This window comes from Salmo trutta, unplaced genomic scaffold, assembly GCF_901001165.1.
Source record: "Salmo trutta unplaced genomic scaffold, fSalTru1.1, whole genome shotgun sequence".
Taxonomy (NCBI): domain Eukaryota; kingdom Metazoa; phylum Chordata; class Actinopteri; order Salmoniformes; family Salmonidae; genus Salmo; species Salmo trutta.
In genome coordinates, this window is record NW_021822911.1 from 14,279,546 (window position 1) to 14,307,281 (window position 27,736).

Here is a 27,736-nt window from a genome sequence, read left to right on the forward strand (position 1 = left end):
CGGAAAGTATTCAGACCCCTTGACTTTTTCCACATTTTGTAACGTTACAGCGTTATTCTAAAATGTATTAAATAGAAAATGTTGCTCATCAATCTACACACGATACCCCATAATGACAAAGCGAAAGCAGGTTTTTAGAAATTATCGGAAATTTATTTTCAGACAAAGAGTATTTTACATGGATTTAATTAAATAATACTATTATATTGAGACATACAAAGACAGGAATGTGTTGATTGATTAGTGCGAATTTGTTTTTTTATTTTTTACTTAGGACATTTAAGGCAGTTTCATTCAGTCAAACTAAATCTAAATAAGTAGCCAGCTGCTGTAGGTCTATACTGCTCCTACATGGTGTAAAAATACATCATGTAGATGTATATAATGAACAGAGTAGGTCTTTACTGCTCCTACATGTTGTACCAATACATCATGTAGATGTATATAATGAACAGACTAGGTCTATACTGCTCCTACATGGTGTAACAATACATCATGTAGATTTATACCACTGTTAAAAAGTTTGGGGTCACTTAGAAATGTCCTTGTTTTTGAAAGAAAAGCACATTATTGTAGACAGTGTGCTGGCTTTCTTGTTCTTTAACAAAGCTTTTGTAAACAGTGTTTTTGCAATGCAGCAATTCAACCATGAAGGCCTGATTCATGCAGTCTCTGAACAGTTGATGTTGAGATGTGTCTGTTACTTGAACTCTGGGAAGCATATATGTGGGCTGCAATCTGAGGTGCAGTTAACTCTAATGAACTTATCCTCTGCAGCAGAGGGAACTCTGGGTCTTCATTTCCTGTGGCAATCCTCATGAGAGCCACCCATACCTTGTCACAACACAACTGATAGGCTCAAATGCATTAAGAAGCAAAGAAATTCCAAAAATTTACATTTAATTGAAATTAATTCCAGGTGACTACCTCATGAAGCTGGTTGAGAGAATGCCAAGAGTGTGCAAAGCTGTCATCAAGGCAAAGGGTGACTGCTTTGAAGAATCTCAATTATAAAATATATTTTGATTTGTTTAACACTTTTTTGGTTACTACGTGATTCCATATGTGTTATTTCATAGTTTTGATGTCTTAACTATTACTCTACAATGTACAGAATAGTAAAAATAAAGGAAAAACCCTTGAATGAGTAGGTGTGTCCAAAAGTTTGACTGGTACTGTATGTAAATGTGATATTTCAGTTGTTGTTTTTGTTACATTTGAAACATTTATAGAAAACTGTTTTTGCTTTGTCACTATGGGGTAATGTGATGTCACTATGGGGTATTGTGTGTAGATTGAAGGGAAAATATTGATTTAATCTATTTTAGAATAACGTAACCTCATGAAGCTGGTTGAGAGAATGCCAAGAGTGTGCAAAGCTGTCATCAAGGCAAAGGGTGACTGCTTTGAAGAATATTTCAGTTGTTGTTGTTTTTTACATTTGAAACCTTTATAAAAACCTGTTTTCACTTTTCCATTATGGGGTATTGTGATGTCATTATGGGGTATTGTGTGTAGATGTAGTGATGAGAATTTTTTACATTTTTTTATCAATTTTAGAATAAGGCTGTAACGTAACAAAATGTGGAAAAAGTGAAGGGGTCTGAATACTTTCCGAATGCACTGTATATATAAGGGCAGTACTTAGTGACATCACTTCCTGAAACAGGAGGTACAAATATATAACATAGGTTCACAATATCAACATTCAAGGTATCAAAATATATGACCAAGCTGGAAGTGTAAATGCCAGCCCAACCACAATCCTAGAGGTTCACTGATGATCAACCTCCTCCTTCACATCTGACTCCTGATGATCAACCTCCTCCTTCACATCTGACTCCTGATGATCAACCTCCTCCTTCACATCTGACTCCTGATGATTAACCTCCTCCTTCACATCTGACCAGCTATCTATTTATCACTGTAAAAAACAAACTCCAAATGTAGAACAGCCATGGAGGAGGGTGAAAGGATAGCAGCCCCAACTGTCAGTGAGAGAGGAGGCTATTCTGGATAGGGCAGGTACTTTTGTGTAGTTCCTGTCCCTAGAAGTGAGGACGGAGATAATAGTAACATAATATTCAGTGTGGTGTAATTTGACTATAATGAAGTCTGTTTCTTGTGAGGTTTTCTGTCCTCAGATAAAGAGCTCTATGAAAGCCAGTCTACATATGAAGAGGTCCCAATGAAGAGCAGTGGTTCTCAGTCCTGGGGACTCAGAGGGGCACATTGTTGTTTTTGCCTTCACACTGCACAGCTGATTCAAATGATCAACTCATTATCAAGCTTCAAGTGGTATTTATGTATTCATTTGTGATGCCATCCTTGATATGATCCTGTTATTGTCACATGCTACACATGTACATATGTGTGCTCATACATTTATCAATCCAATGTTATCATGATTTGTTATCAGGGATATTATACTTTAGTAATCCACAATGACCTGGTGATGTAACAGTCTAATAATTACATTGTCTTCCATATTCCTACAGAGACCTTGTAACTGGAGATTCCTTCATAACGGTTGCCTACAGTTACCGTGTAGGACACTGCAAGGTTGGGTGACCAGGGTCATCTAGGACTGTCTCCTGGAGGAATTCAGGTGTGTGAAGGCTACCTGTGTCCTGCGTAACTTCATGAGGATGGACACGAGGACCAGGAGGGCATCTGCAGCTCGCTGCCGTGTGCCAGAGGAGGAGTCTGCTGCTCTGCAGGATGTTTCAACGATGGGGTCCAACAACGCAGCAAGAGAGGCAATCCGTGTGCAGGAGATCTTCACCTCCTACTTCTTCAAAGAGGGTGCTGTTCCCTGGCAACACCATAGACTACACTATGCACAACCAAAGGCTCTTTTAAGAGCCATTCACATTGCAATAAGAGTATTCTTCCATTTACTGAGCTATGTCAACTGCAGTTATTCAATTCAGTTTCTCTCCCTTTGATTTCTACTTCTCAGGTGAGGGTGCTGTTTAGGTAAGGGTGTGATGTCTGTGCAAAAACAAAACAGGCTATTTTAAATCCCCCATATTGAATAAATGTAGAACAATTAGACACCCTATGACCCACACCTTCACACTCATGAATCAATCTGATTGATGGATTGTGTTGTGCAGTAAACAGGTTCAGGTGTATAACTGTGGCTCCTTCCACCTTTAAAGAATAGGCAAGAGGGCCAACCATGGAGAATAGTAAGACACTTCATTATTTCTATAACTACGCTGTATTGTTTGTCCTTGTTGGTCCGTTCATGTTTTTCAGCATAAAGTACTCTGCAGCCACTTAGTGTGGTGTGGACACCAGGTGAGGCCACACACAGATTCCTGTTGAACACTGTCTCTTTAACTACCTTATTTTCTCAATAACAGTCTCTCTCCTTCACTTCATCCCTCTCTCCCCTTCTCCCTAAATCCTCTAGGTTATATCAGCTGTGTCTGTGAACCCCTCCTGCATCTGAACTGGCTACGTAGAGGGCACAGCATGATCAGAGGTGAGAGGTCACTTGGTCAGGTCAACAGGAAGTATTATTAAAGAGATGCTTTACATTGAAATACAGATAGAGATGCAGTAGTCCCAGAGTTAATGATCCAAGGTCAGTTTATATTATACAGGAAGTATTATTAAAGAGATGCTTTACATTGAAATACAGATAGAGATGCAGTAGTCCCAGAGTTAATGATCCAAGGTGTTTATATTATACAGGAAGTATTATTAAAGAGATGCTTTACATTGAAATACAGATAGAGATGCAGTAGTCCCAGAGTTAATGATGCAAGGTCAGTTTTGCATTTCACCTCCTGATTGATGACTAACAATGTCAGAATAAAAAATAAAAACACAAGGTTTAAACATGCTCTCTCTCTCTCCATCTGCCTCTCGTCTGCAGATATGTTTTGATGTGAGATGATGCCAACCCCCAGTCCCATCATCGCCACCTCACCTGCTTTTAAGAACCTTTGGGCCGACTAGAGACATTATTATGTAATTGTGATGAACTGAGAGAATATTTATGTAGCACTGTGATTCATTAATGATGTGCTGCCTTCCCTGCTCCTATGTGCTTACTCTCTTTCCCTTTCTGTCTTTTACACCTCTCTCACCACCTCCTCTTTCTTCCTCTGTTTTTATAATGCACAACAGATGTGCATTGAAGTACAGATTAAACTTGTATTTATAACACGTGGATAATGAGCTTTTCAATAAAGCGTTTCACATTCGCTACTGGTTGAAATGAAGTGTAATGTGATGAAATACTCCACCTATCCTGTGTTTATCAGATCAATGCAGATGAAGGACATTAGATATTGAGATGAACCAGTGTTAGAGTATTTACATGATGCATAGGAAGTGTAGTGTTCTGTTTTTTAACATTATATTTCTGTATATATGAATTAACTAGTTAAATCCTGTTTCTAGTCAATTAGTTACAATGTGTAACCATTGATGTCCCAGGACCAAGATTGGTAAACACTGTCGAAGTGTATAATTGTAATCCATACATGCAGACACAGCGTCATTCAAAGACTGGAATTTGATACTCCTGGTATTGGATATGACTGAAAAATAATCTCGAAGACATTCATACCTAAACTGCACCTTTATTTGCCAAGGTAGAGTACATGATCAGTGAATATATTAAATGTACAGGCTACAATGTGGGGATCTCATGCATGGTAATAACTACATGTATATACGACTTGCATCCTTGGCACAACATGATATTATATTCTTCTCAATCCATAGGCTTCATTAATGTCATTCAGTTTGTTTTGAAGTTGATACAACTGGCTATGATAGCTGAGGTTCATAGCTAGATTCTGAACTAATATGTATACCAAACGTTTGGGTCTATACACAGATCGGCTAGATAGCTAGCTACACATCCATAGGCATACAGGTATTTTAATCATCCACTGCACAATAAGCAAGAACATAGCTAGCTATGTTATTTCATCTATCTGCATGGCAAATATCATCAAGGCAAGCTTACACAATTGTACATTCAATTTGCAGTAAATTCTTCAGCTAACTAGATTCTATACATTCACTGTTTCACAAAACGACAGCCTGGTTTGCTGGTTGTTTCAGGAGTCCCTAAAACAACCAGAATGACAATTTCATACTCATGTCACAACACCCATAAAGCTAGTCAGCAAGCTGGCTAATGTTAGCTAGTCAGCTAGCTGGCTAATGTTAGCTAGTCAGCTAGCTGGCTAATGTTAGCTAGCTGGCTATTGTTAGCTAGTCAGCTAGCTGGATAATGTTAGCTAGTCAGCTAGCTGGTTAATGTTAGCTAGTCAGCTAGCTGGTTAATGTTAGCTAGCTGGCTATTGTTAGCTAGTCAGCTAGCTGGATAATGTTAGCTAGTCAGCTAGCTGGTTAATGTTAGCTAGTCAGCTAGCTGGTTAATGTTAGCTAGCTGGCTATTGTTAGCTAGTCAGCTAGCTGGATAATGTTAGCTAGCTGGCTATTGTTAGCTAGTCAGCTAGCTGGATAATGTTAGCTAGTCAGCTAGCTGGATAATGTTAGCTAGCTGGCTATTGTTAGCTAGTCAGCTAGCTGGATAATGTTAGCTAGTCAGCTAGCTGGATAATGTTAGCTAGTCAGCTAGTTGGTTAATGTTAGCTAGTCAGTTAGCTGGCTAATGTTAGCTAGTCAGCTAGTTGGTTAATGTTAGCTAGTCAGCCAGCTGGTTAATGTTAGCTAGTCAGCTAGCTTGCTAAATCGCGGTTGTCTCTACATTAACTAACATTCCTGTCAACTGTACATGTTTCTGCATGATTCGTTATGACGTTATAATCCCTTACATTAGCTTCATCCTAGTATTTCTGTCCGCCATCTTTGTTCCAGTTCAGTTCTGTGTAGGGGTACCCCTCTCTCCTAGTGTTTCTGTCCTCCATCTTTGATCCAGTTCAGTTCTGTGTAGTAGGGGTACCCCTCTCTCCTAGTATTTCTGTCCTCCATCTTTGATCCAGTTCAGTTCTGTGTAGGGGTACCCCGCTCTCCTAGTATTTCTGTCCTCCATCTTTGATCCAGTTCAGTTCTGTGTAGGGGTACCCCTCTCTCCTAGTATTTCTGTCCGCCATCTTTGATCCAGATCAGTTCTGTGTAGGGGTACCCCTCTCTCCTAGTGTTTCTGTCCGCCATCTTTGATCCAGTTCAGTTCTGTGTAGGGGTACCCCTCTCTCCTAGTATTTCTGTCCGCCATCTTTGATCCAGTTCAGTTCTGTGTAGGGGTACCCCTCTCTCCTAGTATTTCTGTCCGCCATCTTTACTGAAGAAAGTCTTACAGTCACTAGTGCAGCAGCAGCCTCCCCTGGTCCTAGTGCAGCCCGTTAAAAGTTTAAGATGCGATGTAACTGTTCACGAAAAAAATAAATCACAGAAAAAATATATTGACTGATATTGATTTATTTAAGGGGGGCTAATGAATATTTAGGCTAATGAATATTTAGGCTAATGAATATTTTAGGACCAACGATGCCCCTTATTCCTACCCTTTAACTTTTTGTCTGACAAAATAAACATTTTACTCAACTGCGTTACCCACTCCAGTCAGCAGATGGCGGTCTGGGAATTTAAGGCGATGCTGTTAGTGTGACGTATAATGTAGTGGACGGAACTCTTCTTTCAACAGCAGCAACAGTTCGTCAGACACCTCGGTAGCTTGCTAGACAAAATAGCCGAACCGATAAAGCTCTTTAGACGCGTTAGTGTATATTAGCCTCTGTGTTTTAAACCCACTTTTGTCGTCTAGTTAGTTATCAGATTTAATTTCATATTTACGGTGTTGTTGTTATTATTCAGCTAGCGGGCTGGTTAAGTTAGCATTAGCCTAGCTAGCTAACATCTCCGACCATGCGGCCACTGAGCTACTCTCCTGCTAAAGAAGAGAACATCACAGTAAAACAAGAAGTAGAGGGTGAGGCCGTTACTGTGAAAGAAGAAAAAGACGCGTTCAGAGTGAAAGAGGAGGAGGATGTTACAGTAAAAGGAGAGGAGGATGCAGTTTATGGAGTGAAAGAGGAAGAGGGGGAGATGACTGTTACATCGAAAAAGGAGGTGGAAGAAGAGGAGGAAACTGGATATCTGGGCCCGGTTTCCCAAACGCATCTTAAGGCATCCAATGGTTCTAAAAATGAACTTAGCCATAAGATGGTTTTGAGAAACCGTTCCCTGATTAACACTAGTAAGTACTGTCTTAAAAACAGAGGCACAAACGTTGCAGTTGTTGAACTGATGTTTGGTGTTAAAGGGGAAATCTGCAATTGCTACATCATTTGTGTACTTTTAAATTATTTATATATAGCCATTGATTCTTGAAGAATATAACACATGCCTCATGAGCTTAGTTCAACTGTTGTACCCCATCAGAACCCCAAATAAGCTTTTTTTACTCCAATGTTTAGAAACAATGTAAATCAACACTGTATAGCCTCAACATGGTTAAAACTATAATGTTGATATCATGGATGGCCAGTCCTTGCATCCATAGGTCTGTCTATGAATTTGAAATTAGTTACATTTCTCCAACCCCCTCATCTTATTACCAAAACAGTGATGGAATTACAACTTTGTTATTGTTTGATCTGCAGATTGATTGGTTGATTGTGTGGCTTATTTAAAGGTGTAACCTAGGTTTTAAACAGAAACAAAATGGCTGTCCAGAGACTTGGTTTGGTAAACATCTGAGGGATGGGGGCTGGAGAAATGTAACCACTCTCACATTCATAGAGGAAGCTATTGTATCAACCTTAATCCAAAACCTAGGGACCTTGTCAAGAAGTTCAGACATCTTGGTGTAACAGTTATAAGATGTTGGCTTGACAGTTGCTGGACCCAGGTTTGAGTCCAGCTCAGGGCTACCGCCTGAATTGACTACACTATAAATACAAGGACTGGCCACCCATGAGGTCAAAATTATAGTTTTAACCTGATTTCAAGGCTTTATAGTATATTCTATAATTGGCAGTTAAGATTTGCTGTGGGGGTCAAATTGTTGTCAAATTGGAAGTTTACATACACTTATGTTGGCGTCATTAAAACTCGTTTTTCAACCACTCCACACATTTCTTGTTAACTAACTGTAATTTTGGCAAGTCGGTTAGGACATCTACTTTGTGCATGACACAAGTAATTTTTTCAACAGTTGTTTACAGACAGATTATTTCACTTATAATTCACTGTATCACAATTCCAGTGGGTTTGAAGTTTACATACACTAAGTTGACTGTGCCTTTAAACAGCTTGGAGAATTCCAGAGAATTATGCCATGGCTTTAGAAGCTTCTGATAGGCTAATTGACATCATTTGAGTCAATTGGAGGTTTACCTGTGGATGTGTTTCAAGGCATACCTTCAAACTCGGTGCCTCTTTGCTTGACATCATGGGAATATCAAAAGAAATCAGCCAAGACCTCAGTCTGGTTCATCCTTGGGAGCAATTTCCAAACGCCTGAAGGTACCACGTTCATCTGTACAAACAATAGTACGCAAGTATAAACACCATGGGACCACGCAGCTGTCATACCGCTCAGGATAGAGACGCGTTTTGTCTCCTAGAGATTAACGTACTTTGGTGCGAAAAGAGCAAATCAATCCCAGAACAACAGCAAAGGACCTTGTGAAGATGCTGGAGGAAACAGGTACAAAAGTATCTATATCCAAAGTAAAACGAGTCCTGTATCTGAAAGGCCGCTCACCAAGGAAGAAGCCACTGCTCCAAAACTGCCATAAAAAAAACAGACTACGGTTTGCAACTGCACATGGGGACAAAGATCGTACATTTTGAAAAAATGTCATCTGGTCTGATTATACAAAAATAGAACTGTTTGGCCATAATGACCATCGTTATGTTTGGAGGGAAAAGGGGGAGTCTTGCAAGCCGAAGAACACCATCCCAACTGTGAAGCACAGGGGTGGCAGCATCATATTGTGGGGGTGCTTTGCTGCAATAGGGACTAGTGCAGTTCACAAAATAGATGGCATCATGAGGATGGAAATGTATGTCGATATATTGAAGCAATATCTCAAGACATCCGTCAGGAAGTTAAAGCTTGGTTGCAAGTGAGTCTTCCATATGGACAATGACCCCAAGCATACTTCCAAAGTTGTGGCAAAATGGCTGAAGGACAACAATGTATTGGAATGGCCATCACAAAGCCCTGACCTCAATCCTATAGAACATTTGTGGGCAGATCTGAAAAAGCGTGTACGAGCAAGGAGACCTACAAACCTGACTCAGTTACACCAACTCTGTCAGGAGGAATGGGCCAAAATTCACCCAACTTATTGTGGGATGCTTGTGGGAGGCTACCCAAAACGTTTGACCCAAGTTAAACAATTTAAAGGCAATACTACCAAATGCTAATTGAGTGTATGTAAACTTCTGACCCACTGGGAATGTGATGAACGAAAATAAAAGCTAAAATAAATCATTCTCTACTATTATTCTGACATTTCACAATCTTAAAATAAAGTGGTGATCCTACTTGACCTAAGACAGGGAAGAATTTCCACTCGGATTAAATGTTAGGAATTGTGAGAAACTGAGTTTAAATGTATTTGGCTAATGTGTATGTAAACTTCCTACTTCAACTGTATACCTAGATTCAATTACATTAAGGGTGAAACATACCTAGATTCAATAACATTTATATGATTCAATAACATTCATGAATTGGTTTGAAACCTTTGTTTTAGAACCTTCTCAAAGTTGTTGCCTTGACGGTTTCTCACTCGTACCCTGACTTTTTAAAAGGGATTTTGGGACAATTAGCTTAGTTTATAACGTGTATTTTAGGAACTGCGTGTCACAGCATGACAATGTGAACATGATTGGTCGACAGTCTCTTAAACATTTGAATAAAGCTGTAATTTAACAAAATGTGGAAAAGGGGAAGGGGTCTGAACTTTCTGAATGCTCTATGTTTTATTACATTTTTCAAATGTAACCTTTATTTAACTAGACAAGTCAGTTAAGAACAAATTCTTTTTTTACAATGACGGACGACGCTTGGCCAATTGTGCGTCTCCCAATGGGACTCCCAATCACGGCCGGTTGGGATACAGCCAGGATTCGAACCAGGGTCTGTAGTGACGCCTCAAGCACTGAGATGCAGTGCCTTAGACCGCTGCACCACTCGGGAGCCCCAAAATCATCTTCTAGTGCTGTCCCCAACTAAAATAAATCTTGGCCAACCAAGAGTCTAATTTTGTTTCTACCAATCGATTGGTTGAAAATTTCTAATGTGTATTTTTCCATATATAAACATCACCCACGTGTATTAATAAAATTACAATTATTCTCGACCAGGTTGAAATACTATCAGACATCTCCAAATGGGCACATTTATAGGCCTACATTTGTGTACAGGCCAGGTAGATTAATCCTACTTCTATATGTGTAATCAGGTGCCCGTCCTTACTAAACATTGACAGGAGTTTCAAACAAAAGACAATGAATAAATTGACAAAACTGCGGGGTAAAGTCTGGGTGGTCTGCCAGGGGTCGTTTCATTTAGTATCCGATTGGGTTGGCATGGGGAATGATTGTATTTTCCCATAGTATGTTGTACCGAAGTTGACCGACTAAAAGGGAGTGTAACTTTGATTATAATTACACTTCCATGAAGGAGGGAAACGAGGTACAACACCTGTTTGGTCCCGCCCCTTCCTGGGTCGGTGAAGAGAGGTATTAAATTTAAGGAATAAATCCGAGCCTCACGGTCATCACCTGTGGAAGGCGGGGCTTCCAGAGAGGCACGGATTTAATAGTATGTTGTACCTAGTTTCCCTCCTTCAGGGAACAGTAGTTGTAGTCATAACATGAGGATTTAATAGTATGTTGTACCTAGTTTCCCTCCTTCAGGGAACAGTAGTTATAGTCATAACGTTAAGCTTGTCATATGATGAACTTTAACTTAAATACTGGATCTTGCTGTCGGACAGTTTTTTTGTATTCAGATCTCTGAAATGCTCTCTAACTATGTAACATTTAGTGTCTCCTTATGTTACGCTGGGAAAACAGTTTTCATGGGCACAGAAATCCTAAATCATTTCAGAGTTTGCTAAATCCAGTGGTTCTATCCGAGAGTCATCTTAACTTTATTGACAACACCCAAATGGATACTGTCATTAACGCAGTTCTTCAATAATAACACATAATTCTTAATACTGTAGCTGTTTAGTTCCAGTCACATGTTCAACTATCATCAGCTGATCCAGGAAATCATTTTCTGAATGACAGTCACATGACAAACATCAGGACATGCAACAACAACCAAAGTGCTTCTTCATTCATTACTCTGGTAAAGACAGTTATGCCGTGCTCCATGTTGGATCCAACATCCCTAACAAATTGATGTTTATAGTGTTATTGTCTGCTTGATTTACAGTGGGGTCTTGTTAGTCTGTTTGGACACAGAGATACTTAGTCTTATCTTTCAAATGGTGTAAAATAGTCATATGTTTGAGAAATTGAAGTTATAGCATTTTTAAGGTTTTTGTATTTCGCGCCACGCTCTACCGTTGGATATTGGTGAGGCGTTCCGCTAGCGGAACGTCTCGATGCAAATGTACAAACCCTCAGTTTCAGGCTGATGGCAAAGCTAGCTAAAGAGTGTTTTACTGGTTGAAGTGTTTTTTAAGTATAAATTAGTTGATTTGCGACAATAACACAAACATATTAAGCAGGAGATTCAAACGAGCCTTACATTTATAATCCAAAAGTAGTGTGAAATGCACTCATAAGCAACCTGTAAATGGAGGCTATTTTTGCTGTCATCCTATGAGAACTCCCCTGAGTTTTCCCCCACGGAGGTGAATTAGTGAATAGACACAGAGCTTAATGTGAGTTTCCTTGAGTAGCACTCCTGATCTTGCACTGTAATATTCAGAATACATTGTGAAAAACTAAAATCTTAGCTCACCATTTTTGCTCCAGGCAGATATACTACATCCATAACTAGTGGTTTCCTCATTAGCAGGGAGGAGTTTCTACAACCAGATTGTGTGTGCATCGCCCTCGTGCTGCAATTTTAGCAAACACAGAAAGGGGCCTATATTGGAGACCAAAAGTCGTCTGGTACACTGCTTAGAGTTTCAACAACTTTAATAACTTATTTCTAGTTACTACTAATGTGAAAACAAGACAAAATATGATTGTTGCTAAGTTGACTGTCTTAATTGTCAAATAATTGAACAGACATCAATTGTTGTACAACTTCATGGGTACGACCTTTTACCTCAAATAAACAATGGATTTCTGCTGTTGTGGGCCTTTAACCATCTGTCTGACTTTGCCGTTCACACAGGAGAGAGGTGGGACCGTCGTGGATCCTCTGGGGAGCCTCAACAACATCATGATGCTGACAAGGCAGAGAAGAGTCTCTCCAGATCAGAACTCCTCAAGAAACACCAGCAGAGACCCACAGGGAAGAGAACTCACTGCTGCTCTGACTGTGGGAAGAGATTCACCTCATCAGGCATTAAAATTCATCAGAGAACACACACAGGAGAGAAACCTTATAGCTGTGATCAATGTGGGAAGTGTTTTGTTCAATCTGGCAATCTGACATCACACCAGAGAACACATACAGGAGAGAAACTGTATAGCTGTGATCAGTGTGAGAAGAGTTTTACTGAGTCTGGGGGTCTGACTAAACACCAGAGAACACACACAGGAGAGAAACCTTATAGCTGTGATCAATGTGGGAAGAGTTTTATTACATCTAACATTCTGACTCAACACAAGATAACACACACAGGAGAGAAATCTTATAGCTGTGATCAATGTGGGAAGAGTTTTGTTCAATCTGGCCATCTGACATTACACCAGAGAACACACACAGGAGATAAATCTTATAGCTGTGATCAATGTGGGAAGAGTTTTGGTCGATCTGGAGAACTGACTGTGCACCAGAGAATACACACAGGAGAGAAACCCTATAGCTGTGATCAATGTGGGAAGAGTTTTGCTGCATCAACCAATCTGACTCTACACCAGAGAACACACACAGGAGAGAAACCTTATAGCTGTGGTCAATGTGGGAAGAGTTTTGTTCAATCTGGCCATCTGACATTACACCAGAGAACACACACAGGAGATAAACCTTATAGCTGTGATCAATGTGGAAAGAGTTTTGCTGCATCAACCAATCTGACTCTACACCAGAGAACACACACAGGAGAGAAACCTTATAGCTGTGGTCAATGTGGGAAGAGTTTTGTTCAATCTGGCCATCTGACATTACACCAGAGAACACACACAGGAGATAAACCTTATAGCTGTGATCAATGTGGAAAGAGTTTTACTGAGTCTGGGGGTCTGACTAAACACCAGAGAACACACACAGGAGAGAAACCGAATAGCTGTGATCAGTATGGGAAGAGTTTTTTACTGAGTCTAGTCGTCTGACTAAACACCAGAGAACACACACAGGAGAGAACCCTCATAGCTGTGACCAGAGATAATCGGATAAAAGATCTCAGATCAAATATCAGAAAATACATATATGAAGGAGTTGTTTCATGATTTCAATGAAATAATGTCACAATGTAGAATGTTTTAACATTGTAGTAGGAGTATTTTAATGATGTCCCAATGTAGAACCCTAAACGTTTGTCCCCTGTTCTATTGATTTCAACATGATATGGATATTATCCTCAGGGGGAAAATCCAGGCTCTGAAATGTAAGAGTACTATTTATGTGATTTAACAAAAAGTGACTAACAAAAAAGTTGTTACACTTACCACGTTGGTGACCCACTGGAATCAAAATGCACCACTTCAAAATGTATCTAGCTGTTTTCTACAAATTGTCCTCTAACCAGTGATGTACACATTATTCCCAGATTCCATGTGGTTTTTGAGCTGTTAGTTTTAACAGGACGTGCAACCTCATCTCCCTTCTGTCACACAAATGATTTCAACATGATATCGATGAGTGATGACAAATAAGTGTTGTGTTCCTTTGTTTAGCAACCCCTACATTTAAATGTATCACTCCAAAATGTAGCTGACTGTCTTCTGCAGGTTGTCCTCTAACCAGTGAGGTAAAATATATCTCCCATTTCCATGTGTTTTTTTATTTGTGTTAGTTTCAACAGCATGTACAACCTGATTTCCCCCCTAATCGATATCAGTGATTTATTGCTACTTGTCAAAACAACAGCATTTTTGGTGCTTGTGCAGTTTATAAGGTGCTTGTTTAAAAAATTACAAGTAATATGATTATTGTGGCAGATGTTTGTGTACATAGCACATTTTATGTTTAGGTTTTCAATATATCACAAACTGTTTCTGCATATTGGTTATTGATTTAGACACGTTAAAACTGTGTTTTGACATTGGGGCTATCCCACCTAGCAAAATGTCTTTGAAAAGCTGTTGAAAATAAGACGATGCAACCAAATATTTCATATTTACATTTCATGCAAAATTTAGTAATGATAATTATTTATTTAACCAACTGACAATTTTTTTGTGCAATTATATTGACATTCTTGCCCTGCTTTTAGAATATCAGGGTTTATTCTCACATGGGTAGGCAGTCAAAAAGTGTTGTGTTTTGCGTTTAGCCAGTGCGTTGCCATGGATCACAATTTATTTTGACGGCACGCTTTTCTGTATTGGAGATGAGTTTTGTTTGGGCTCGTTCCAAGGGGACGAGAGTTCTAGAAGCTAGAGAGTTTTAGGGGGAGAGAGTTCTAGAAGCTAGTGGGTTTTAGGAAGACGAGAGTTCTAGAAGCTAGTGGGGAAAAATGTTTTTTTTCTTGTTTTTAATTGTTGACAGCCAGTAGACACCATGTTTATATTGGTGATGGTGAAGCATTGTAGTTGATTATAATGTGAAATGGAAGTTGTTTTCTGTTGACGGTGAGCAAACTTCTAAAGTGTTATTCTTTGGTTTTTCCTTTTTATGTTTTGAGGTTGGACTTTAGCACGTCTAGCTCGTTAGCACGTCTAGCTCGTTAGCACGTCTAGCTCGTTAGCACGTCTAGCTCGTTAGCACGTCTAGCTCGTTAGCACGTCTAGCTCGTTAGCACGTCTAGCTCGTTAGCACGTCTAGCTCGTTAGCACGTCTAGCTCGTTAGCACGTCTAGCTCGTTAGCACGTAGGACGCATTGATTGGTGTCACCTCATTAGTCAGTATGTGTTACACCTGTGCTGGCTTGTCCATCTCGTTAGTGGGAAGGTGTTTCACCTGAGCTGGTCCAAGTTCTATTTAAGAGTGTCTGGCCCAGTGCTCCAGTTGTCTTGATACATGTGGAGAGTCAACACCTTTAGTTGCTCCACCTTTTTGGTTTGCTTCCTGTCTTTAAGTTTGGTGTGGGTTTTTCTTTTGTTTGCCTCTTGGGCAGATTTAGTGGGTCTCATGGTGGGTGTCTTTTAGGTCCCAGTTGTTGTTACTAGTCAACTTTCAGTGTCCTAAACTTATATTTTGGGTTGGATATTGCATCCAATTAACATTTTAATCAATGGCATCTCCATAGGGTGCTCATTAGTTTTTAAGTTTAGTCTTGTTTTTTATCCTCTTATGTTTGTTGTGTACTAAATATTTCTGTTTATTTTCAATGTTTTTTAAAATCTTTTTCCTGTTAAGCCATTTTGTTGCATCCATGTCTGAAATGTGCTGTATGAATCAAGCTTGATTTTATTTGAACATATAATGAACCCAATGACTGAACAATCAACAGACTCTTGGTCCATCTTAGTATGAAAAACAGTATCAATCCCACTTTTCCAGCCTGCTGAAGGCGTGGTGGAGTGGTAAACACCACCCCCGGCTCTACCAGGGACTTGAGGTGGTCTCCCACAGCTCTGCTTATGTCATGTTCTGTGGCCTTGCTGTTCCATTTCTTGACTGTCCCTGCAACACAGAAAAACACATTTAGTCATATTATAACACTCAAAGTAATGGATATGGAGCATCTATGGCCTCAGTTACACCTGGCACCTAAATGTGACTTCTGTCATCCGATCACTCCAAGCTGCATTAGGTTCAGATCTACCAGGATGGGCCTTTGACGTAGTCTGGATGCAGTCAAGCCACCAAATATGCATCAGCAATGTAAAGAGATGGGGTGAATGAGTGGGGAAAAGTACATTTTACACAAATGACCTTCATAATATCAAAGAACAAATGTGTCTGAGGGGAAATTAACTTTCATACAGCCAAAAGGGGTGAGAAATTACACCAATATCAGTGGACAATTTGCACTAATGTAAATAAACATGGATTATGGAACATATTCCCTTTTGCTGACGTGATGAACCGCTAAGGGAACATAAATATTTACCATCTAAACCATGTGTGACCTCTCACCTCTCTGGATGTAGAAGTGTTCTTCCTAACCAGTCCCTCAACAGCTCTCTGACTGAGCTCCACCCTCACTGGGTCTTCAGAGGAGAGGAAGGCTGAGGAGGGATGGAAGGATGAATGGATCAGTCAGTCAATAAAGTGTCTCCTTCAACATGGTCAACATGGTCAGTCTCATTATGAGTCTAATCTGGTCTCCTTCGACATGGTCAGCCTCATTATGAGTCTAATCTGGTCTCCTTCGACATGGTCAGACTCAATATGAGTCTAATCTGGTCTCCTTCGACATGGTGAGCCTCATTATGAGTCTAATCTGGTCTCCTTCGACATGGTCAGCCTCATTATGAGTCTAATCTGGTCTCCTTCGACATGGTGAGCCTCATTATGAGTCTAATCTGGTCTCCTTCAACATGGTGAGCCTCATTATGAGTCTAATCTGGTCTCCTTTAACATGGTGAGCCTCATTATGAGTCTAATCTGGTCTCCTTCAACATGGTGAGCCTCATTATGAATCTGGTCTCCTTCAACATGGTGAGCCTCATCAATTGTCTGATGAAAAAGAAAACCCACACACTGATCAGTATCAATCAGCCTTTTGTTTTCTTTCAAGTTATTAACTAATGATTAACACACACAAGTTCTCAGATGTGTGAGTGCTTTACCTATTTCTAACAGTATCATTTCAAATGGAGAAAACATCTCAGCAAAATGGAAACAATGTGGGAGGACTAGCAAATCCTGTTTCACTATCGAAATTACAAACCACATGCACAAGTGCATTGGACACGCCTATGAGGCCAATACTAATCCCATCATGTCTGCATTGGATACGCCTATGAAGCCAATACTAATCCCATCATGCCTATGAAGCCAATACTAATCCCATCATGCCTATGAAGCCAATACTAATCCCATCATGTCTACATTGGACACGCCTATGAAGCCAATACTAATCCCATCATGTCTGCATTGGACACGCCTATGAAGCCAATACTAATCCCATCATGTCTGCATTGGACACGCCTATGAAGCCAATACTAATCTCATCATGTCTGCATTGGACACGTCTATGGGCCGGCAAGTAGCCTAGTGGTTAGAGCATTGGGCCAGAAACCAAAAGGTTGGTGTATCGAATCCCGAGCTGACAAGGTAAAAATCTGTCATTCTGCCCCTGAACAAGGCAATTAACCCACTGTTCCCCGGTAGGCTGTCATTGTAAATAATAATTTGTTCTTAACCGTCTTGCCTAGTTAAATAAAGCTTAAATAAATGACCAGATTATAAATGTTTAAATGTAGCAGAATTAAATACCCACAACATTCATTCTGGGGGAACTAGATTGACTCAGTTCGCAGACTGTCAGCCAGACAGTGATTGTGCATCAATATCATCAGACTAAATTAGAGTAACAACCAAATAAAACAGACAAACAGGGAATGTTCAATGACCCAAAAAGACACTATAGTTGATTGTGTGAATCCACTTTATTTCCTATCATAAAGAACAGCTGTGGAAATGGGCCGTGGACAGTTAACCCACTGTTCCCTGGTTTATTTATTTCACCTTTATTTAACCAGGTAGGCAAGTTGAGAACAAGTTCTCATTTACAATTGCGACCTGGCCAAGATAAAGCAAAGCAGTTCGACAACATACAAAAACACAGAGTTACACATGGAGTAAACAACATACAGTCAATAATACAGTACAAAAATAAGACTATATACAATGTGAGCAAATGATGTGAGATAAGGGAGGTAAAGGCAAAAAAGGCCATGGTGGCAGAGTAAATACAGTATAGCAAGTAAAACACTGGAATGGTAGATTTGTTATTTGAAAAAAGATCAAAAGTTAAAATATAAATAATATGGTGCAAAGGAGCAAAATAAATAAAATAAATAAATACAGTAGGGGAAGAGGTAGTAGTTTGGGCTAAATTATAGATGGGCTATGTACAGGTGCAGTGATCTGTGAGCTGCTCTGACAGCTGGTGCTTAAAGCTAGTGAGGGAGATAAGTGTTTCCAGTTTCAGAGATTTTTGTAGTTCGTTCCAGTCATTGGCAGCAGAGAACTGGAAGGAGAGACGACCAAAGGAGGAGTTGGCTTTAGGGGTGACCAGAGAGATATACCTGCTGGAGCGCGTGCTACAGGTGGGTGCTGCTATGGTGACCAGTGAGCGGAGATAAGGAGGGACTTTACCTAGCAGGGTCTTGTAGATGACCTGGAGCCAATGTGTTTGGCGACGATTATGAAGTGAAGGCCAGCCAACGAGAGCATACAGGTCGCAGTGGTGGGTTGTATATGGGGCTTTGGTGCAAAACGGATGGCACTGTGATAGACTGCATCCAGCTTGTTGAGTAGGGTATTGGAGGCTGTAAATACATTCATTCACCATTCAGTTGGTATTGGAAAAGAGGAAGGAATTACACAGAACACACAATAATCACACTGGATTGATTGATTCACTGTAAATACATTCATTCACCATTCAGTTGGTATTGGATAGACAAAGAAGTAACACAGAACACACTTCAAATGCTTTAAAGAAGCTAACCTGTTTGTACATCCATAGTGAACTAGGCAAGTCAGTTAAGAACAAATTCTTATTTACAATGACGGTCTACCCCGTCCAAACCCGGACGATGCTGGGACAATTGTGCACCGCCCTTATGGGACTCCCAATCATGACCGGTTGTGATACAGCCTGGAATCGAACCAGGGGTTGTAGTGACGCCTCTTGCACTGAGATGTAGTGCCTTAGGCCACTCGGGAGCCCCCAAAAAGATCAAATGTATTAAAAAAAACACTATAAAGTTATTGGAAGAATCCAAAATGGCGGTTGGACAATGAATATCTAGTATGTATAGAGCACCTCCAGTTGACCGGGGAAGCTCTAGCAGGGCAGATATTTGATAATGAACTGACTGGTTAGAAAGGTGGCATACTATGGACAGGTGCCATGTTGAAACCCACTGAGCTCTTCAGTAAGGCCATTCTACTACCAATGTGTTTGTCTATGGAGATTGCATGGCACTCTGCTCGATTTTACACACATATCATCAACGGATGTGGCTGAAATAGCTGAATCCACTCATTTGAAGGGGTGTCCACATACTTTAGGATATATAGTGCATCACATGTCTCCAAGTTTATTTCCATATGGTGATTATTATATCAATATATGTGCATAAAGTCATTTCCACCCCCTTTTCTGTCATCATTTATTTTACAGAAAGATCCCACGTTGTCTATGGTATTTTGTTTTGTCCACATTTTGTAAAGTTACCCAAAATAACTTTTTGGTGTCTAACCAGGTTTCCATCCAAACTTTTTATGCAAGTTAAGACAGTCCTTCTATCTGAGAAGTCAGAGAGAAGTGAAAAATTCTTCCTTGGTTGTTAATTTTCTCAAAATCGAAAAGGCACAACCTTGGATTCGAGCCGATGTCTTCAGTAGTGGAACATGTTATTAGTCCAACATCGGGACACGTTTAATTTTCGTCGGAGTGCCTTTGTTTTAACGGCGTGCACATGCACAGGTCGGCGCGAGGCAACCATTAGACCCGATTACGTGTTTCTACTCTTGAGCTTAGCTAGCCAACGTCGCCATGACATCACCTGCAAGTGTGATCAGGGATTTCTATTGGAGAAGCAGTCATTCTGTCTATCGTCATACTGTACTGTCTTTAATCATGACCTACTGCAGTCATTCTGTCTATCGTCATACTGTACTGTCTTTAATCATGACCTGCTGCAGTCATTCTGTCTATCGTCATACTGTACTGTCTATAATCATGACCTGCTGCAGTCATTCTGTCTATCGTCATACTGTACTGTCTTTAATCATGACCTGCTGCAGTCATTCTGTCTACCGTCATACTGTACTGTCTTTAATCATGACCTGCTTCAGTCATTCTGTCTATCGTCATACTGTGCTGTCTTTAATCATGACCTGCTGCAGTCATTCTGTCTATCGTCATACTGTACTGTCTTTAATAATTACCTGCTGCAGTCATTCTGTCTATCGTCATACTGTACTGTCTTTAATCATGACCTGCTGCAGTCATTCTGTCTATCGTCATACTGTACTGTCTTTAATCATGACCTGCTGCAGTCATTATGTCTATCGTCATACTGTACTGTCCTTAATCATGACCTGCTGCAGTCATTTTGTCTATCATCATATTGTACTGTCTTTTCCATTACCTGCTGCAGTCATTCTGTCTATCGTCATACTGTACTGTCCTTAATCATGACCTGCTGCAGTCATTCTGTCTATCGTCATACTGTACTGTCCTTAATCTTTACCTGCTGCAGTCATTCTGTCTAACGTCATACTGTACTGTCTTTAATCATTACCTGCTGCAGTCATTCTGTCTATCGTCATACTGTACTGTCTTTAATCATGACCTGCTGCAGTCATTCTGTCTATCGTCATACTGTACTGTCTATAATCATGACCTGCTGCAGTCATTATGTCTATCGTCATACTGTACTGTCTTTAATCATGACCTGCTGCAGTCACTCTGTCTAACGTCATACTGTACTGTCCTTAATCTTTACCTGCTGCAGTCATTCTGTCTATCGTCATACTGTACTGTCCTTAGTCATTACCTGCTGCAGTCATTCTGTCTATCGTCATATTGTACTGTCTTTAATCATGACCTGCTGCAGTCATTATGTCTATCGTCATACTGTACTGTCCTTAATCATTACCTGCTGCAGTCATTCCCATGTGGGAAGCAGTGTCTATGAAAGATCATGTTGTTCAAAGTGGCTAGAGGACTCTAATGAGCAGTGGTGGAAAAGTACCCAATTGTCATACTTGGGTAAAAGTAAAAAATACCTTAATAGAAAATTATTCAAGTAAAAGTGAAAGTCACCCAGTAAAATACTACTTGGGACGGCAGTAAAATACTACTTGGGACGGCAGTACAATACTACTTGAGTCATGCAGGTAGCTTAGTGGTTAGAGCGTTGGGCCAGTATCCGAAAGGTTGCTGGTTTGAATCTCCGAGCTGGTGAAAATGTAAAGTTAAAAATCTGTCTCTTATTACGAGATGGAGTTCAGACAGACTACTTTAAGGAAACTTTCTGAATGGATATTTCTTTTCCCAAACTGCCACTGTAATTACCCCCCCCCCCTCTAAAACAGCAGCTGCTGATTACAGGGACAAGGAGGACCTGATCAGTCATCCTTGATCAGAGGCACTTTGTCCATACAGGAATAGATCTTCTACATATTAGCTGTGACGACACAACAGTGGTAGGCCTGATCACCGACAACAACGAGACAGCCTATAGGGAGGAGGTCAGAGACCTGGCCAGGTGGGCCCAGAATAACAACCTTTCCCTCAGCGTAACCAAGACTAAGGAGATGATTGTGGACTACAGGAACAGGAAAAGGAGCACCGAGCACGTCCCCATTCTCATCGACGGTGGTGTAGTGGAGCAGGTTGAGAGCTTCAAATTCTTTGGTGTCCACATCAACAACAAACTAGAATGGTCCAAACACACTAAGACAGTCATGAAGAGGGCACGACAAAGCCTATTCCCCCTCAGGAAACTAAAAAGATTTGGCATGGGTCCTGAGATCCTCAAAAGGTTCTACAGCTGCAACATCGAGAGCATCCTGACTGGTGGCATCAATGCCTGGTATGGCAACTGTTCGGCCTCCGACCGCAAGGCACTACAGAGGGTAGTGCGAACGGCCCAGTACATCACCGGGGCCAAGCTTCCTGCCATCCAGGACCTTTATACCAGGCAGTGTCAGAGGAAGGCCCTAAAAATTGTCAAAGACCCCAGCCACCCCACTCATAGACTGTTCTGTCTACTATCGCACGGCAAGCGGTACCGGAATGCCAAGTCTAGGACAAAAAGGCTTCTCAACAGTTTTTACCCCCAAGCCATAAGACTCCTGAACAGGTAATCAAATGGTTACCTGGACTATTTGCATTGTGTGCCCTGCCCCCCCCCTCCTACTCTCTGTTCATCATATATGCATTGTCCCTTTAACAGTACATTCATGTACATACTACCTCAATTGGCCCGACCAACCAGTGCTCCCGCACATTAGCTAACCGGGCTATCTGCATTGTGTCCCACCACCCGCCAACCCCTCTTTTTATGCTGCTGATACTCTCTGGTCATCATATATGCATAGTCACTTTAACCATATCTACATGTACATACTACCTCAATAAGCCTGACGAACCGGTGTCTGTATATAGCCTCGCTATTCTTATTATCAAATGTCTTTGAACTGTTGTTTTATTTCTTTACTTACCTACACACACACACACACACACACACACACACACACACACCTTTTTTTCGCACTATTGGTTAGATCCTGTAAGTCAGCATTTCACTGTAAGGTCTACACCTGTTGTATTCGGCACACGTGACAAATAAACTTTGATTTGATTTGATAGAGGGTGGTGGGGGTGGGGGCAATGCAAATAGTCTGGGTAGCCATTTGATTAGATGTACAGGAGTCTTATGGCTTGGGGGTAGAAGGTGTTTAGAAGCCTCTCGGATCTAGACTTGGCGCTCCGGTACCGCTTGCCGTGCGGTAGCAGAGAGAACAGTCTGAATAGGGTGCCTGGAGTCTTTGACCATTTTTAGGGCCTTCCTCTGACACCGCCTGGTATAGAGGTCCTGGATGGCAGGAAGCTTGGCCCCGGTGATGTACTGGGCCGTACGCACTACCCTCTGTAGTGCCTTGTGGTCGGAGGCCCGAACAGTTGCCATACCAGGCAGTGATGCAACCCGTCAGGATGCTCTTGATGGTGCAGCTGTAAAACCTTTTGAGGATCTGAGGGCCCATACCAAATATTTTCCTCTTCACGACTGTCTCGGTCGTGAAGATCGTCCACTTAAGTACGCTGGAGGAGCACTTCTCTCGCCTGTTGACAGTGTCAACGCTGTCAAGGCTCTCTCCATGAGGATGTGCTCTGTACCAGGTACACATATATATATGTATATTATAATACTAATTGTATGCATTTGGGTGTATACAGATGTGTGTGTTTGAAAGTTACTTTGCCGGTACATCGTTAGTGTGACTCTCTCCAAGGGTGATGTCAAGCTCCAAGTTTGTTTACAATCTAAAGATAACTTAGGTAAATAAATACATAGGTGACATTTCTGAAATGGGAGATACTCTATATTCACTTCTGAAATAGGAGATACTCTATATTCACTTCTGAAATAGGAGATACTTTATATTCACTTCTGAAATAGGAGATACTCTATATTCACTTCTGAAATGGGAGATACTCTATATTCACTTCTGAAATAGGAGATACTCTATATTCACTTCTGAAATAGGAGATACTCTATATTCACTTCTGAAATGGGAGATACTCTATATTCACTTCTGAAATGGGAGATACTCTATATTCACTTCTGAAATGGGAGATACTCTATATTCACTTCTGAAATAGAAGATACTCTATATTCACTTCTGAAATAGGAGATACTCTATTCACTTCTGAAATAGAAGATACTCTATATTCACTTCTGAAATAGAAGATACTCTATATTCACTTCTGAAATAGGAGATACTCTATATTTACTTCTGAAATAGGAGATACTCTATTCACTTCTGAAATAGGAGATACTCTATATTCACTTCTGAAGTGGGAGATACTCTATATTCACTTCTGAAATAGGAGATACTCTATATTCACTTCTGAAATGGGAGATACTCTATATTCACTTCTGAAATGGGAGATACTCTATTCACTTCTGAAATGGGAGATACTCTATATTTACTTCTGAAATAGGAGATACTCTATTCACTTCTGAAATGGGAGATACTCTATTCACTTCTGAAATGGGAGATACTCTATATTTACTTCTGAAATAGGAGATACTCTATATTCACTTCTGAAATAGGAGATACTCTATATTCACTTCTGAAATAGGAGATACTCTATATTCACTTCTGAAATAGGAGATACTCTATATTCACTTCTGAAATGGGAGATACTCTATTCACTTCTGAAATGGGAGATACTCTATATTCACTTCTGAAATAGGAGATACTCTGTATTCACTTCTGAAATGGGAGATACTCTATATTCACTTCTGAAATAGGAGATACTCTATATTCACTTCTGAAATAGGAGATACTCTATATTCACTTCTGAAATGGGAGATACTATATTCACTTCTGAAATAGGAGATACTCTATATTCACTTCTGAAATAGGAGATACTCTATATTCACTTCTGAAATGGGAGATACTCTATTCACTTCTGAAATGGGAGATACTCTATATTCACTTCTGAATAGGAGATACTCTATATTCACTTCTGAAATAGGAGATACTTTATTCACTTCTGAAATAGGAGATACTCTATATTCACTTCTGAAATAGGAGATACTCTATATTCACTTCTGAAATAGGAGATACTCTATATTCACTTCTGAAATGGGAGATACTATATTAACTTCTGAAATAGGAGATACTCTATATTCACTTCTGAAATGGGAGATACTCTATATTGACTTCTGAAATAGGAGATACTCTATATTCACTTCTGAAATAGGAGATACTCTATATTGTCACGAGCGTCTAGGACCAGTGGATATATGAAATCAGGAGCAGGAGACAGAGGGCCGGAGCAACTGAGTTTTAATAGGCAATACCAGTCGCAATAGCCGTTGGGCACAGGGCGAGTGGCGAAGTCCGCCAGGAGAAAACACTTTTCTCAAAAAAAAAGGAAATCAAAGAAGCGCACAATAAAAACAAACAGCGCGCGGGGCGCAGCCCGGCAATATAATGACTTCCTAAATCGGATATAATACAACTGTCCTTCATGAACAAACGAACAATCCCGCACGAGAACCCCAACTGAAAATACACATTAAATAACCCCCCACTAATGAAAAACACAAAACAGGTGCGGGATAGACAGACAAAACCAACAGACACAGAAACAACGATCGGTGGCAGCTAATAGTGCTAACCCCAGAAGCACCTCAAGAAAAACAAAAACCCCAAACAACAACAAAAATTCCCCCTAAACTAAAGGGAGGGAAGGGAGGGTGGCTGCCGTCAACAACGGCACTGTGCTACACCCCCCCTCCCCAACCCACCTATATCTGGAGGTGGCTCTGGTTCTGGCAGTTCCGGGCAGACAGGCCACTCTGGCAGACCCGGGGGACAGTCGGGCCACTCTGGCAGACCCGGGGGACAGTCGGGCCACTCTGGCAGACCCTGGGGACAGTCGGGCCACTCTGGCAGACCCAGGGGACAGTCGGGCCACTCTGACAGACCCGGGGGACAGTCGGGCCACTCTGGCAGACCCGGGGGAAAGTCGAGCCACTCTGGCAGACCCGGAGGGCAGTCGGGCCACTCTGGCAGACCCGGAGGGCAGCCGGGCCACTCTGGCAGTTCCGGGCAGCCGGGCCACTCTGGCAGTTCCGGGCAGTCTGGCCACTCTGGCATCTCCGGGCAGTCTGGCCACTCTGGCATCTCCGGGCAGTCTGGCCACTCTGGCATCTCCGGGCAGTCTGGCCACTGGCATCTCCGGGCAGTCTGGCCACTCTGGCAGCTCCTGACTAGTGGGTGGCTCTGGCGGATCCTGACTGGCGGGCGGCTCTGGCGGCTCCTGACTGACGGGCGGCTCTGGCGACTCCTGACTGACGGGCGGCTCTGGCGACTCCTGACTGACGGGCGGCTCTGGCGACTCCTGACTGACGGGCGGCTCTGGCGACTCCTGACTGACGGGCGGCTCTGGCGACTCCTGACTGACGGGCGGCTCTGGCGACTCCTGACTGACGGGCGGCTCTGGCGACTCCTGACTGACGGGCGGCTCTGGCGACTCTTGACTGACGGGCAGTTCTGGCGACTCTTGACTGAGCCGACGCACTGACAGCCTGGTGCGTGGTGCTGGTACTGTGGTTATCAGCCTGGGAACACGCACCTCCAGGCTAGTGCGGGGAGCGAGAACAGGACGAGTCGGATTGGGCTGACGCACTTGAAGCCTGGTGCGTGGTGCTGGTACTGGATATGCCAGACTGGGAACACGCACCTTCGGGCTAGTGCGGGGAGCTGGCCTGTGGCTCCATTCTTGCCCCACAAAACTGCCCTTGTGCCCCCCAAAAAAATTTTTTTGGGGCTGCCTCTCGAGTTTCCTAAACTCCTCCATAGCCCTGGAAACGCTCAACCTTATTTCTGTCCATGTCCAGCCTTCCCCATAGTCCATATACTGAGCATGCCGCTCCTCTCTCCGCTGCTTGGTCTTGGTTTGGTGGGAGATTCTGTCACAAATTATGTTGTGGTGTTGCAGGGAAGACCAAAATGCAGCGGGTATATGGATACTCATTCTTTTAATTCACAAAAAGAGTAAGGCATCCACAGAAAAAACAAAACAATAAATGATACTCACAACTAACAACAGTGTGGCAGGCTCAACAAGCAGTGCTCACAAACAATCTCCCACAAAAGACAAACACAAACACACCTTACTATATGGGACTCTCAATCAAAGGCAAATAGACAACACCTGCCTTCAATTGAGAGTCCCAACCCCAATTAACCAAACATAGACATACAACCAGCTAGATCAACATAAAAATACATAAACAATGAACAGTGCCCAAAAACCCCGGAATACATAAATCAAATCCCCTACAACAAACACACCACCCCGAACCACGTAAACCAAATACCCTCTGCCACGTCCTGACCAAACTACAATGACAATTAACCCTTATACTGGCCAGGACGTGACAATTATGTTTTACTAACATACATTTATAATGAGTAATTAACATTATGTTTTACTAACATACATTTATAATGAGTAATTAACATTATGTTTTACTAACATACATTTATAATGAGTAATTAACATTATGTTTTACTAACATACATTTATAATGAGTAATTAACATTATGTTTTACTAACATACATTTATAATGAGTAATTAACATTATGTTTTACTAACCTACATTTATAATGAGTAATTAACATTATGTTTTACTAACCTACATTAATAATGAGTTATTAACATTGTTTATTCATTATTGTCACGACTTCCGCCGAAGTCGGTCCCTCTCCTTGTTCGGGCGATGTTCGGCGGTCGACGTCACCGGCCTTCTAGCCATCACTGATCCACTTTTCATTTTCCATTGGTTTTGTCTTGTCTTCCATCACACCTGGTTCCAATCCCATCAATTACATGTTGTGTATTTAACCCTCTGTTTCCCCTCATGTCCTTGTCGGTGATTGTTTGTTGTATGTAATGGTGCATTTATGCTCTGGTGTGCGACGGGTTTTGTACCCACTTCCTTTATTTTGTATATGTTGGTTTTCGGAATTTGTGAGCACTTATTAAACGATTCCGTTTATACCAAGTTCGTTCTCCTGCGCCTGACTTCCCTGCCACCAACACGCAC

At 41.3% G+C, this 27,736-nt stretch overlaps 1 protein-coding gene across 1 annotated transcript in view; it reads right to left on the reverse strand.

Moving 5' to 3' along the window:
• The window catches only part of LOC115186498 (zinc finger protein 431-like), a gene marked incomplete at its 5' end in the record, with an annotated part of 134,846 nt that overhangs the window by 19,472 nt on the left and 87,638 nt on the right, over positions 1-27,736 (reverse strand). The window lies entirely within an intron of this gene.